This window comes from Dendrobates tinctorius, unplaced genomic scaffold (assembly GCF_039654945.1).
Source record: "Dendrobates tinctorius isolate UK_male_01 unplaced genomic scaffold, ASM3965494v1 ptg000145l, whole genome shotgun sequence".
In the NCBI taxonomy this organism is placed as follows: domain Eukaryota; kingdom Metazoa; phylum Chordata; class Amphibia; order Anura; family Dendrobatidae; genus Dendrobates; species Dendrobates tinctorius.
Window position 1 is genome coordinate 8,070,783 of NW_027361812.1, and position 11,203 is coordinate 8,081,985.

The following is an 11,203-nucleotide window of genomic DNA, read 5'->3' on the forward strand; positions in this document are numbered from 1 at the left end:
CACCGCTCCTAGGCCTATCTCTGAGGCATTGGTTTGCACAATAAAGGTTTTCTTGAAATTGGGGATGAGGAGGACCAGCTGTCCACACAATGCCGACTTCAGGGACTGAAATGCTTCCTCCGCTTGAGGATTCCACTGGACCTTCCCTGTCTTCTTAACTTTTAACAGGTCCATTAGGGGTGCTGATTTCCCAGCAAAATTGGGTGTAAACTAGCAGTAGTACCCAATGATTCCAGGGGTTGCCCTCACTTGTTTGATACTTATGGGCTTGTGCCAGTTTTGAATGGCCTCAATCTTATTTACTTGGGGCTTGATAACCGCGCGGCCGATCGCGTAACCTAAGTACCGGGCCTCCGTAAGTCCTATCGCACATTTCTTTGGGTTTGCTGTTAACCCCGTGATTCTAAGAGACTCCAGCACTGCTTGTACCTGAGACAGATGGGTATCCCAGTCGGTACTAGAGATGACTATCTCATCCAAAGAGGCCAATGTGTAACCCTAATGAAGCGCTAACACAATGTCCATCAGCCTCTGGAACGTGGCCGGAGCCCCATGTAACACAAAAGTCAAGATGACAGATTGCTAGAGACCCTCTGGTGTTATAAAAGCAGTCTTTTCTTTCGCTGACTCTGTTAAGGGGACCTACCAGTAACCTTTTGTGAAATCTGGCGTGGTGAAGTACTGGGCCTCCCCTAGTCTTTCAATTAGCTCGTCCACCCGTGGCATGGATAGAGGTCAAATTTTGACACCTCATTTAATCTCCTGAAGTTTGGAATTAGGACAACTCACTCATCCACTCACTTCGGGACTCCTCAATGACTCCCAACTGGAGCATTTGCTTCACCTCGGCCGCGATGGCTTGCCTTTGGGATTCTGGCACTCAATCAATCAATCAATCAAATTTATTATCGCCAAGTACATATTACATATATACAAGGAATTCTTTGTGGCAAAGAGGCAACATAATATATAACAACAGATACAACAAGTAACATCTAGCAAGACAGATACAGTATATAGTCTACACATGACGATTTAATTGTTGAACAGAGAGTGGATAGAAGCTGTTCATATGGCGGTTGGTGCTGCATTTGGGGACTCTGAAGCGACGTCCTGAAGGGAGTAGTTGGAATGAGGAGTGTCCCGGTGAGAGAGATCGGATGAAATTTTCAATGCGTGGGATCGAATACTCTTATCATAAAGATCCTGGATTTTAGGCAGGGGGGGACCTATAATTCTCTCTGCTGTTCTGAAAGTCCTTTGTAAGCGGAGTTTGTCATGAGCAGTGGCTCCCCCATACCAGACTATCAGAGAGGAACAAATCACAGATCTGATGACAGCACTAAAGAATAAGATCAGCAGATTCTTAGACAAACCATATCTTTTCAGCTGACGCAGGAAGAACATCCTCTGTTGTGTTTTTCTTATAACAGCATCCACGTTTTCCCCCCATTTAAGATCATGAGAGATGATAACACCAAGGAATTTGGTCTCTGTGACCCTAAGAACCACTTCGTCATGGATGTAGATTGGAAGTATCTCATGTTGATCTTTCCTAAAATCCACAACCATCTCAGCAGTTTTTTTAGTGTTGAGTACAAGATTATTGGCTTTACACCAGTCACATATTCTTTTCACCTCACTCCGATACAAGTCTTCAGCATTTCCCCTGATGAGACCAATCAGTGTCATATCATCGGCAAATTTCAAGATTTTTACTGAGTCTGCTGAAGAGATGCAATCATTCGTATAGAGAGAAAACAGTAACGGGGACAAAACACACCCCTGAGGTGCCCCGATGTTTGTGACCAAGGTGTCCGAAGTGAATGGTCCAACTTTTACACTCTGTATCCTGGCTGTCAGGAAGTTATAAATCCACAAGCATAAGTTGAGAGGGACACCAAGAGCTACCATTTTCTTATGAAGTAAATTCGGATCAATGGTATTGAACGCTGAGCTAAAGTCCATGAAAAGAATCCGGACATATGAGGGCAGTTCATCTGTATGATCCAAAATGTACTTCAGTGCCAGATTGACAGTGTCGTTTGCCGAACGATTCTCCTTATAGGCAAACTGAAGCGGGTCCCATAGCTTCTGCGTGAATTTTATCAGGTGGGACATCATAATTCTTTCGAAGACTTTCATAGCTACAGATGTGAGTGCTACTGGTCTATAGTCATTCAACTGAGAGGATCCCACTTTCCTGGGGACAGGGATAATTGTGGAACTTTTCCAACACTGAGGTACAACGCACTCTTTCAGTGACACATTGTATATATTTGTCAGTATAGGGGCAAGCTGGGTAGCACATACTTTCAGACACATTGGAGATACACCATCAGGGCCAGGTGCCTTTTTGACCTTAAGTCCCTTCAGGATGTGTATCACCTCTGCCTTGGAGATCACTACTTGGGTGTTGCACAATGAATGATCTTTATATGAACAGACTGAGGAGCTTAGAGATGAATAGCCACTGTGTGTAGAGCTTGCCTCAAATCTGCAGTAGAATTCATTTAACTCTGCTGCCAGACTTCTGCTGGGGTTCACTATAGTGGGGTGGCTTTTATAATTGGTGACCTCTCTTAATCCTCTCCATGCAGAGCTAGTTTCTTTTGATGAGAACCTTTCCTCCAGAATCTTTGCATACTCGTGTTTGGCTAACTTGATCTCTTTAGATAGCGAGTTCCTAAGTTTCTTGAATTCAGTAATATCGCCTGCTTTATAAGCCTCCTCTTTTCTCTTATGGATCAACCTGACTTTATTTGTAAACCACCACTTGTTGTTTCCCCGAAAGTGGACAGATTTGGATGGAATAAACGTGTCTTCACAAAAACGGATATATGAGGACACTGCATCAACCCATTCATCCAGACCCGAGCATGTTTCCTGGAATACCTCCCAGTCCATGCATTCAAAGCATGCTTGTAGTTGCAATTTTGCCTCCTCAGACCATGTCTTCTTTGTATAAACTGTAGGTTTGGATGTTTTCAACCTTTGCCTGTAGGCTGGAATTAAATGAATTAGACAATGATCTGAAAAGCCCACTGCTGCTCTCCTCACTGCCCTGTAGGCCCCTTTTATGACTGTATAGCAGTAATCAAGCGTATTGTTCTCTCTCGTGAAGCAGTTTATATGTTGAGTAAATTTCGGGAGATCCAGGTTGAGTTTTCCTTTGTTAAAGTCCCCCATTACGATCACAAATGCTTCTGGAGATGCTTTCTCCCATTCTGATATTTTGCAAGCTAATTCACTAATAGCAGCTTTAACAGATGCTTGAGGGGGAATATACACTCACTGGCCACTTTATTAGGTACACCATGCTAGTAAGGGGTTGGACCCCCTTTTGCCTTCAGAACTGCCTCAATTCTTCGTGGCAGAGATTCAACAAGGTGCTGGAAGCATTCCTCAGAGATTTTGGACCATATTGACATGATGGCATCACACAGTTGGCGCAGATTTGTCGGCTGCACATCCCTGATGCGAATCTCCCGTTCCACCACATCCCAAAGATGCTCTATTGGATTGAGATCTGGTGACTGAGGAGGCCATTTGAGTACAGTAAACTTATTGTCATGTTTAAGAAACCAATCTGAGATGATTCGAGCTTTATGACATGGCGCATTATCCTGCTGAAAGTAGCCATCAGATGTTGGGTACATTGTGGTCATAAAGGGATGGACATGGTCAGCAACAATACTCAGGTAGGCTGTGGCGTTGCAACGATGCTCAATTGGTACCAAGGGGCCCAAAGAGTGCCCAGAAAAAATTCCCCACACCATGACACCACCACCACCACCCTGAACCGTTGATACAAGGCAGGATGGATCCATGCTTTCATGTTGTTTACGCCAAATTCTGACCCTACCATCCGAATGTCGCAGCAGAAATCGAGACTCATCAGACCAGGCAACGTTTTTCCAATCTTCTACTGTCCAATTTCGATGAGCTTGTGCAAATTGTAGCCTCAGTTTCCTGTTCTTAGCTGAGAGGAGTGGTACCCAGTGTGGTCTTCTGCTGCTGTAGCCCATCTGCCTCAAAGTTCGATGCACTGTGCGTTCAGAGATGCTCTTCTGCCTACCTTGGTTGTAACGGGTGGCAATTTGAGTCACTGTTGCCTTTCTATCAGCTCGAACCAGTCTGCCCATTCTCCTCTGACCTCTGGCATCAACATGGCATTTCCGGCCACAGAACTGCCGCTCACTGGATTTTTTTTCTTTTTCGGACCATTCTCTGTAAACCCTAGAGATGGTTGTGCGTGAAAATCCCAGTAGATCAGCAGTTTCTGAAATTCTCAGACCAGCCCTTCTGGCACCAACAATCATGCCACGTTCAAAGGCACTCAAATCACCTTTCTTCCCCATACTGATGCTCGGTTTGAACTGCAGGAGATTGTCTTGACCATGTCTACATGCCTAAATGCACTGAGTTGCCGCCATGTGATTGGCTGATTAGAAATTAAGTCTTAACACACAGTTGGACAGGTGTACCTAATAAAGTGGCCAGTGAGTGTATACTGCACCCAGAACCATAGATGAAAACTCTCTTGGAGAGTAAAATGGTCTACAATTGAGTGCAAGGTACTCTAGATCTGGAGAGCAACCTTTTCCCAGTATGTTAACATCACAGCACCAGCTAGTGTTGATGTAGAGACATTTATGCACATGTAATCGAAGTACATGTATCAAAGTACTATTGGCAGTTATAACATGGATGAATGTGACACGCATCTCTATTCTCTTCATACAGGTAACCAGCTTTTCCAATCTCTGCTCTGAATCCACTCCTGTGTCTCCATTCAATGTCAGCAAGCAGTTAATCCTGAATGCTATCTCTGTGTTTTCAACTCTGCAAGCTTATATCTGGTAACCAGCTTTTCCAATCTCTGCTCTGAATCCACTCCTGTGTCTCCATTCAATGTCAGCAAGCAGTTAATCCTGAATGCTATCTCTGTGTTTTCAACTCTGCAAGCTTATATCTGGTATATAGTTTTTTTTTCTCAACTTACTCTGCTTGTCCCCTTATGTTGTGAGGTCAAGAAACTTTTCAAAGTGCTTTATGATCCATGTAGTGCTGGACATGTGTTTATTTGACCACAACATTTTATTGGGTCCCGGTGTCTCAGTTTAGTGTGATTGATTAACGAGAAGAGAGCCAACAAAAAAGAAAAAAAAAAAAAAAAAACTTAGCCTTAACCTCCTATATATTCAGACCTAGCTAGGGGGAGCATTTATGCAGGGGGCATTTATGCACATGTAATCTAAGTACATGTATCAAAGTACTATTGGCAGTTATAACATGGCAGTTAGACAGGGCAGGAGACAGGTAAGACATTTATATCCATCTACTCCCTCTACATTTGGAGTACAACAAATATATACCATATGCATTTGTGTAATTTATATCCTGGCTCCTGCATTCACACACATCCACCGCCCTGGCATTAACTCTCTACACTCCATCCATATCGGCCCCTCGCTTCTTTCCTCTCCTATGTATAGCACTCACGCTCTTTTCACGTTGTTAAATTGCACAGATCCAGTCAGTCCCACCATTCAACATCAGAGATGCTCTCACAAATCACTTAACCATCTGCTCACTCTTTCTATCCTCCTTCTCCTAGTCGCAGGAGACATTGCTCCCAATCCTGGTCCCCCATGTTACAGAAATTCAAACCCCCCAACTGCTACACTTAGAAACCCCTCTAATCTGATTAATATTCCCTGCCTGGCATCTGTCTCTCTTAATTGTGCACTTTGGAATTCTCGCTCAGTGTGTAACAAACTCTCCTTCATCCATGACTTCTTCCTTTCTAATTCTCTTAACCTCCTGGCACTTACTGAAACCTGGATCCAGCAGTCAGACACTACCGCTGCTGCTGCTCTTTCATACGGGGGGCTACACTTCTCTCATACCCCAAGATCAGACAATAGAGCAGGTGGAGGCGTTGGTCTGCTCCTATCATCAAAATGTACCTTTCAGGTTATCCCTCAAGTACCCTCACTTGTCTTCCCTTCTGTTGAGGTCCATGCCGTCAGACTCTACACCCCCCTCTCCATGCGAGTGGCGGTGGTGTATCGTCCTCCCGGCCCCTCCCATCAGTTCCTGGATCATTTTGCCACTTGGCTTCCACATTTTCTCTCCTGTGACATCCCTACCCTCATCATGGGAGATTTCAACATCCCCATTGCTCTTCCCCTCTCACCATCTGCTACTCACCTTTTATCTCTAACCTCCTCATTTGGCCTTTCGCAGCTTACTAATTCTCCAACGCATGAAGACGGAAACTCCCTCGATTTGGTCTTCTCTCGGCTTTGTGCAGTGGATGATTTTGCAAACTCCCCTCTCCCGCTCTCTGACCACAATCTTCTTTCATTCTCTATCAAGAACTGCCAGGCTGCTCAGGTCACCCCCACTGTCCATACTTATAGAAACATACAGGCCATTAACACCCAGAAACTTATGAAGAACTTGCAGTCTTCATTGGCCCTATCTCCTCCCTCTCATGTCCTGATTCTGCATTGAAGCATTACAATGAAACACTTCAAAGTGCCCTGGATGAATTTGCACCCCCTATAAATAGAACACCACAACGCAGACGTCGACAACCCTGGCACACGGTGCAAACACGTTTCCTGCAGCGGTGCTCCAGGTGCGCCGAACGTCTGTGGAGAAAATCCAATCTACATGAAGATTTCATATATTTTAAGTTTATGCTTAGAACATACAACACTGCCCTTCACCTCTCCAAACAAACCTATTTCAACACCCTCATCACCTCACTGTCAAATAACCCAAAACGTCTCTTTGACACTTTTCATTCTCTACTCAATCCAAGAGTACAGGCCCCAACCACAGAGCTCAGAGCTGACAATCTGGCCAATTACTTCAAAGAAAAAATTGACCAGATTCGACAGGAAATTATCTCCCAATCACCTCATACCACGCACTGTCCTCCCTCCCCCACTGCATCTAGCTCACTCTCTGATTTTGAACCAGTCACAGAAGAAGAAGTAAGCAGGCTCCTTGCATCTTCTCGCCCAACTACTTGCACCAGTGACCCATTTCCGTCACATCTCCTCCAGTCCCTTTCCCCTGCTGTCACCCCTCACCTAACTAAAATATTTAACCTCTCTCTCTCTACTGGTATTTTTCCCTCCTCATTTAAGCATGCCATCATACATCCACTACTTAAAAAACCATCCCTCGACCAAAACTGTGCCGCTAACTATAGACCTGTCTCTAATCTTCCCTTCATCTCTAAACTCCTGGAACGCCTGGTCCACTCCTGTCTTATCCGCTATCTCTCAGAAAACTCTGTTCTCTACCCTCTCCAATCCGGTTTCCGCTCTTTACACTCCACTGAAACTGCCCTCACTAAAGTCTCTAATGATCTACTAACAGCTAAATCAAATGGTCATTACTCCATGCTAATTCTCTTGGATCTCTCTGCAGCATTCGACACTGTGGATCATCAGCTCCTCCTCACTATGCTCCGTTCCATTGGCCTCAAGGACACCGTTCTCTCCTGGTTCTCCTCCTATCTCTCTGACCGCTCCTTTACTGTATCTTTTGCCGGTTCCTCCTCCTCTCACCTTCCCCTTACTGTTGGGGTCCCCCAAGGATCGGTTCTAGGCCCCCTCCTCTTCTCCTTGTACACTGCCCCTATTGGTCAAACAATCAGTAGATTTGGGTTCCAGTACCATCTCTATGCTGATGACACCCAATTATACGCTTCTTCTCCTGACATCACGCCAGCCTTTCTAGAGAATACCGGCGATTGTCTAAACGCTGTGTCTAACATCATGTCCTCACTATATCTGAAACTGAACCTGTCAAAAACTGAACTCCTGGTGTTTCCTCCCTCTACTAATGTACCTATACCCGACATTGCTATTTCTGTGGGTGGCTCCACTATTACTCCCCAGCAACAGGCCCGCTGTCTTGGGGTCATACTTGATTCTGAGCTTTCCTTTGCCCCCCACATTCGATCACTGGCTCGCTCTTGTCATCTGCACCTCAAAAACATTTCTAGAATTCGACCTTTTCTTACTTTGGACTCTGCAAAAACTCTTACTGTTTCTCTTATTCATTCTTGTCTCGACTATTGTAACTCTCTTCTAATCGGTCTCCCTCTTACAAAACTCTCCCCTCTCCAATCTGTCTTGAATGCTGCAGCCAGGATCATATTCCTCACCAATCGTTACACCGATGCCTCTACCTTGTGCCAGTCATTACACTGGCTACCCATCCACTCCAGAATTCAGTATAAACTTATTACCCTCACCCACAAAGCCCTCCATAGCTCAGCACCACCCTACATCTCCTCCCTTGTTTCAGTATACCACCCTACCCACGCCCTCCGTTCTGCTGATGACCTGAGGTTAGTATCCTCAATAGTCAGAACCTCCCACTCCCGTCTCCAAGACTTTACACGTGCCGCGTCAATTCTTTGGAATGCACTTCCCAGGTCAATACGATTAGTCCCCAATCCCCACAATTTTAAGCGTGCCCTGAAAACGCATTTATTCAGACTGGCCTATCGCCTCAACACATTAACCTAATCTATCCCTATGTGGCACAGCCAAAAGTTTTACTACAACCAGATTTCCCGCATCATGTTCCCACATGCTTTATGCATCCATTAGCCCTCTGTCTGTACTGTCACACACTTAACATTATGGCTGGTCCATACAATCAGGGCAACTGTTACCACCCACCTTTCGTGTCTACCTCTTTCCTCATAGACTGTAAGCTTGCGAGCAGGGCCCTCATTCCTCTTGGTATTTGTTATAATCTACTGTATGTGATTATTGTTATGCTGTAATGTCTATTGTCTGTACAAATCCCCTCTGAAATGTAAAGTGCTGCGGAATATGTCGGCGCTATAGAAATAAAATTTATTATTATTATTATTATACCCCACCCCCCCTTTGTTTACCTGAAGCTACACAATCACGGTCAGCTCTGTAGATAACAAAACCAGGTAGATCCAGACTACAATCAGGGATGGTCTCATTCAACCAGGTCTCAGTAAAACAAAGAGCAGCTGAATTGGCCATATCAGATCTCATGTTACAAAGTAAGCTCAAATCCTCCATTTTGTTAGATAAGGAACAGACATTAGCCAAGTGGAGTGAAGGAAGAGCTGTTCTCAACCCTCTCCTCCGAAGGCGTGCCAGGACGCCTCCTCTCCTACCTCTCTTGCAGTACACCTCCACAGGTTTCACAGAAGTAATGGATTTTATGTACTCAATTGTTGAATTAGCAATCATGCTCCAAGAAGGGGAGTCCATGAGAAATTGCGGATGATTCCAGAATAATAAATTGTCCCTTGAAATCATAAGAGTAGGTTTACAGAGTGCAGTGGCCATGATTACACTCAGCTTGTAGCTATAAAGACTGAACAGTCACAGCTTAGCAGAGTTAAATGTACAACTTTCCATAAAGGGTGCTCCCAGCACTGCTGGGGGGGAGGGCATGGGTGCAACAAGACAGGGACATCAGGGGACACGCCAACAGTCAGTCCAAACCTGCCCAGCTCACCCCTTCAGCTCCACCTGGACCACAAGATCTCCAGAACATCTCCAGCACCGCACACTCCACCAGTTTTCCTATCCCGGGATCATCTGCTTGCTGGAAATGGGTACCAGTTGTAGGAAAGTTGGCAGGCAGCCAGCAGCTTCACTCTCTCCCAGCTGAAACCAGGCACGGAGCTCCACGAGGACAGAAAGACACCGGTCCCAGCTGGTCGCAGTCTCCACACTACTCCCAGCTCTGCCGAATCCTGTAGCCCTACAGCTCCACATGGACCACAAGATCTCCAGAACAACTCCAGCACCGCACACTCCACCAGGTTTCCTATCCTGGGATCATCTGCTTGCTGGAAATTTGTACAAGTTGTAGGAAAGTTGGCACGCAGCCAGCAGCTTCACTCTCTCCCAGCTGAATCCAGGCACGGAGCTCCACGAGGACAGAAAGACACCAGTCCCAGCTGATCGCAGTCGCCACACTACTCCCAGCTCTGCGGAATCCTGTAGCTACGCAATGGTGAGTGAACCAAAGGGAGAATTAACAATTAAATGGGGAAAAAACTAAAAAACTCAGGAGCCTCATGCCAGAGCAGCCATCTCTCGGCGCTCCTCCTCCACTGGCACTCGGTACGGTTTCATCTGTACCCTTACCTGGGGCTCAGTGACAATGATATGTTGTATCAGAGAGGTCCGCCCTGGCAACTCTGAGAATATGTCCATATTCTGCTGCCCGAGGGCCCAAGCCTCCCGCTACTGCTGTTTGGTGAAAGCATCATTTAGTTTAACCTGACCCCCTGCTGTGTCCCTGGCCAGTGCCATTGGGACCATCTTTGGTATGACCGGAGTCACCTCCATGGCCAATCATTCCCGGTCCTTCTTGGCCTTTAGCAGGTTTACATTGTACAGTTGCTCGGGTTTCCTTTTTCTGGGTTGCTACACTCTATAATTCACTTCCACCACCTTCCCCCATATCTCATAACGCCTTTACCACTTGGCCATGAGCTTACTTTCTAGGGTGGGCACTACTAGTACCAACACCTGGTCCCTTTTTTTAAAGGTCCTGAATGTGGCCCTTTTATTATACGTGCAGCTCTGCACAGTTTGGGCATCCATTAGATGCTCATTTACTATGAGCCATACTGCCCCAATCCGGTCCTGCATGCTTCCCACGTACTTAATCACGCTTTGATGTGGAGTAGACTCCTGTTCCCACGTCTCCTTAGCTACATTGAGCTGTCCCTTTGGATGCCTGCCATATAACAACTCAAACGGGGAGAAACCTGTGGACAACTGTTGTACCCCACGGATGGCGAACATCAGATAGGGCAATAACATGTCCCAATCCCTCCCATTGTTGGCGACCAACTTTTTGAGCATGGCCTTGAGGGTCTTATGAAACCTCTCCACCTACCCATTGGTTTGTGGGTGGTACACAGACGTACGTAACTGTTTAATCTGGAGCAGCTTACATAGCTCCTTGGTCACCTTGAACATAAAAGGAGTCTCCTGATTTGTAATGATCTCTTTTGGTATCCCAAGGCGACTGAACATGGCAAATAGCTCACAGGCTATTAGTTTGGCAGAGGTGTGGCGGAGCGGTATCGCCTCTGGGTACTGGGAGGCGTAGTCCACTATGACCAAAATATGTTGATGGCCACAGGTGGATGTCAGTA